The following is a 4,796-nucleotide window of genomic DNA, read 5'->3' as shown; positions in this document are numbered from 1 at the left end:
AGTAGGGGCGAGGGGGGATGGAGAGAAGGGGGATAAGGGAAGGGTCTAGTCAAGGAACGTGTATGAATGACTCATGGACACGGGCAACGGGGAGGGATATGATTGTGGGAGAAGGGATGGGCTGGGAAGGGGGAGCAATGGGGCCAAAAAATGGGACAACTGTAATTGAATAACCAAAAAATAAAAAAATAAATTAAAAAAAAACAGAGTAAAGAAAGCCAGGAAACAAAACTAGATGGTCATGGTGAAAATGTCAGTGAGGATGAAGCTCAGTCAAGTAATCAACAAAAGAAAACTAATAAGCACAAGTGAGTACCACTCCACTTAGATGATGTAAGACCAGATAGTCAAGAAAGACCAGGATCGTGGAACAGCTCAAGATGTCAACCTGAAACAAATAAATCATCACATAACAATAGGAGAAATGATACATGAACTTGGAGGCATGATACAGAAGAGAGAGATGATCAAGATGAAGTTTCCAGTGTGAGAAGTGAGGGTGGTAATATCTGAGTTCCTGTCAAAGCAGAGGAAGAGGCCGACAATGGGGAAGAGGACGAGGCAGAGGAAATCTTCAATTGAGCTTTGATTACACAGGGAACAATTTTTAACATAATTCCTGTTGAGTTCCATTTTTCAGCTGTATTAGACTTAAATAAGCATGGTGATTTCAAGACTGCAGTTAGTTTTCTGCTATCACATCAAGTTTTTTCTGTACAGCTTTTTTTCCTTCTTTTTTTTTACTGTGTGGTTGCCTCTCACATGCCCCCAACTGGGGAACTGATGTGCAACCTAATTCTGTACCCTGACTGGGAATCGAACCAGCGACACTTGGCTCACAGGCCGATGCTCAATCCACTGAGCCACAGCAGCCAGGGCTTGTACAGCTCATTTTAATTTGACCACTCTAGGCTAGACTGAGCCTGGATTGAGGGAAACCCTAGTGCTCTCCTATTGGCTGAGAGCGAACCTCCCTTGAGTGGGGAGGGCTGGGGGACAACCTTGGAGACCAGCAATAGGTTCATAGTTGTCTAGGCTATTCAGTTACACATGAGACAGTGTGGTGAGAGACTGTATTTCGAAGTGTAATCTGAGTTCTTGTCCATATACAAGGAGTTAGCCGAATTTTTTTAAATTTACACACGTATTTATTTCCTTTCCTTCAAATCATGTCTGCTTCTGCTATTTCTCATCATAAGTGCCTAAACAATCCTGATTTGTTTTGTTCTATCTGTGGCAGTTTCACCATTCCCAGTCAAAGGACAAACATCAGCACATTTATCAGGGAAGCCTATTTTGCATATTTTAAAGTAAAACTTGGTGATCAAGATAAGTCCTGGGCCCCTCACAAGGTGTGTGAGCAGTGTGTCGAGAGTTTATGGATGTGGACAAAGGAAAGAGGTGATAAATTGCCATTTGGTATACCTATGGTTTAGTGAGAGCCCAGAGATCATTCAAGTGACTGTTTCTTTTGCATACTTTTTGTATAACAAGAAAAATAAATGTAAAATAGAATATCCTAGTCTACCATCAGCTATACGCCCAGTGCCTCATTCAGCTGAAATCCCACTGCCAGTTTTCATTGAGCTACCCTCTTTCAAAAAACAGGAGTATGGTGAAGAACTAAGTAACAGCAACGATGAAGATTTTGAAATTGAAGATGACTCAGTTCATAAGGAATTTGATCAGCATGAGTTGAATGATTTGGCATGAGATTCGGGGCTATCCAAAAAGGCTTCAGAACTCCTAGCATTAAGATTGCACGAGAAAAAGTTGCTTGAAAAAGGAGCGAAGGCATCCTACTTTCGATCAAGAGAAAGTGCATTTCTGCAGTACTTTCGAAGTGATGGTGGCTTTGTGTATTGTCATAACATACATGGTTTAATGGAGGAATTGGGAATTCCAGTCTATAATGCAACCGAATGACAACTGTTCATCAATAGCTCAAAGCAGAGCTTGAAGTGTGTCCTCCTCCACAATGGCAATTTATTTGGTGCAGTCCCAATTGTCCATTCAGTTTGTTTTTGTGAAGAATATGAGGACATAAAGAGAGTCATTGATCTGTTGCAATATCACAAACACAATTGTATCATCTGTGTCAACCTTAAAGTGGTCTGCTTCCTTCTTGGTCAGCAATGCTGATGCACCAGGTATCCCTGTTTTCTGTGTATGTGGGACAGCAGAGCTCATGAGAAGCATTGGGTGGAGTTGAATTGGCCTCCAAGATAGATCTGACCTCAAACCTGATGATCCAAACACTCTACATGAGCCACTCGTGGACAAAAAGAACATTCTATTTCCACCTCTGCACCTAAAACTGGGTCTCATGAAGCAATTTGTTAAAGCTTTGCCAACTGAAGGAGACTGTTTAAAGTATCTCATTTTGGCATTTCCTAGCCTGTCATTTGAAAAGATAAAATACCTTAACGGGTATGTTTGGTAGCAGAACTTTACTACTTGTACATAATTTGACTTACAGTAACAATATATAGCCTTCATATGAATAAAATAACTCTAAATAAACAGTATATACAGGTAATTTTTAAATTTTCCTTTGTATGTACATTTCATATGATTTTGGGGACAAAGGGAGGGTATCCTATACATTAAAAACTTGATGTGATAGAGAAAAACTGGGGTCATTTTTGGATTCAGATGCCAAAAATTAGTTAAAAACAAGTGTCAGATCTAACTCAATGAAAATTGTGTTCCCCAGTGAATTATTCCTATGGTTATTGAGAACATGGTGAAAGGATTGATCAACTATTTCAAACAGAACTTAATACCAGTATGATGTATTACTATAATGATGGTACAGGCATACAGGTATATCCTGTGTAAGAAGCATTGCTTAAAGGATATATTAAGCGCCAAATTGAATATTACTTCAGTATAGAAAATTTGAAACGGGACTTCTTTCTTTAGAGAAAGATGGGTGAACTAGGTTTCTTACCTATTTTCCTGATTGCTGGTTTCCAACATGTTCAGGCTCACACTATGAACCTTAATCTCATTTTAGAGACACTGAAAGATAGCACAGAAGAGGAAATTGTGGATGAAAACATGAGAAAAAAGATAGAACCAGAAAAATGGCCAATTCTGGGCCCTCCTCCATGTAGGGTGCCACAAACAGACTTCTCTCAACTGATTGCCCAGAATTTGTGCCAGGCCAAGCCTTTCATTCAGATACAGTCAGGGTGGTGATCTACTGATGCTCTTGGATGTCATTTGATCAGAATATGCAGAGGAATAGGTAACTCACTTAAATATCATTATAAATATTGGAACAAATTGTGCTGCAGAAATGAAAGCAACCAGAGTCATTTCTGTTCAAGAATGTCTACTCCCAACTCCTTGCAGAGGCAGTTGGGCCAGCACTGCAGTGCAGATACCTTTGTGAGAATGATGAGAGACAGACCAGAGGACTGCTGTTGTTTTATAGGAGCCGTCCATTTGTGTGTAATTAGCCTGGGCTGCATGTGCTACTTTTATTTATGGTGGGAAAGTTAATTTTCATTCTGGAAATATTACAAGAGTCTGTCTTTTCCTTTCAGATTTATGTAGTTATGTCCAGATCAATAAAGCAGAAATAGAGAGGCTTGAGTGGCATTTACTAGATTGTTAGGTCCTTTGCTATTTAATTTGCTCTTCAGTATAGTGTATGTTGTATAACTCAGATGTTGTCATATTTATTAATGTGGACACTTTAGAGATAAGAAATTTAAGAAATGAATGAAATATTTTTTTCACTCAAAATTTTATTTTTTATATACTTTTATGAGACACCTGCCAGCAATAAATCACTAATGGACAGTCTCATATTTTTATTTATTATTTCTTTGATTATCAGCCCTCTGCCTCTAAACCTAGAAAGCAATTTGGGCAAGTGTTTTAAAATTTGAAAAATAATGACTTTTTTAGGTTTTTAAATAAAATATGTCTGTAATAAGTTAGATTAATTTATTGTGTAAATGTGGGGTCCAAGATGACATTTTTAACCTGCTTATAAATAGACATTAGTTGAGTTAGATAAAATAGAAGACAGTTCTTACACAGAGTAGCTAAGATAGGTCATTCAAGTTGCTGATGCCTGTCCATTAGCTGTTTATGAATTATTAATAAAATTACAGAAATAAAACCAAGAAATAAATATTTAAATAAAAAGAATACACTGAAAGGAATAAAAAGTAGTTTGGATGAAGTGGATGACTAAATCAGCAATTATGAAGAAAAGCAGGAAAAAAACATCCAATGAGAGCATCAGGAAGAAAAAATATTTAAAAGAATGAGTATAGTTTAAGGGAATTTTAAGACAAAATGAAGCATAACAACACCCACATCATAGGGTTAGCAGAAAGAGACGAGAAAGAGTAAAGATCAAGAACCTATTTGAAGAAATAATGACTGAAAACTTCCCTAACCTGGTGAAGAAAAAAGACACACAAGTCCAAGAAGCACAGAGTCCAAGCAAGATGAACCAAAAGAGGTCCACACCAAGACACATCATAATTAAAATGGCAATGTTTAAAGACAAAGAAAGAACCCTAAAAGCAGCAAGAGAAAATCAGATAATTACTTACAAGGGAGCTCCCATAAGACTGTCAGTTGACTTCTCAACAGAAACATTTCAGGCCAGAATGGATGGGCAGAAAATATTCAAAGGGATGAAAAGCAAGAACCTACAACCAAAACTATTTAATCCAGCATGGCTATTATTTAAAATTTAAGGATATATAAAGAGCTTCCCAGACCAAAAAAAAAAAAAAAAAAAAGAAGAAGAAGAAGAGAAAAGAAAA

General features: G+C 37.5%; 1 pseudogene; it reads left to right on the top strand.

Annotated features, from left to right (window-relative positions):
* The first annotated feature begins 201 nt into the window (after positions 1–201).
* LOC150015597 (la-related protein 1B pseudogene) lies at positions 202–3,212 on the top strand (annotated as a pseudogene).
* The last annotated feature ends 1,584 nt before the right edge of the window (positions 3,213–4,796 follow it).

The sequence above is a fragment of the Furipterus horrens genome, unplaced genomic scaffold (genome assembly GCF_987537825.1).
Source record: "Furipterus horrens unplaced genomic scaffold, mFurHor1.1.pri manual_scaffold_3, whole genome shotgun sequence".
Lineage (NCBI taxonomy): Eukaryota > Metazoa > Chordata > Mammalia > Chiroptera > Furipteridae > Furipterus > Furipterus horrens.
The sequence above is the reverse complement of the archived record's forward strand: the minus strand, read 5'-3'. Positions and strand labels throughout refer to the sequence as shown.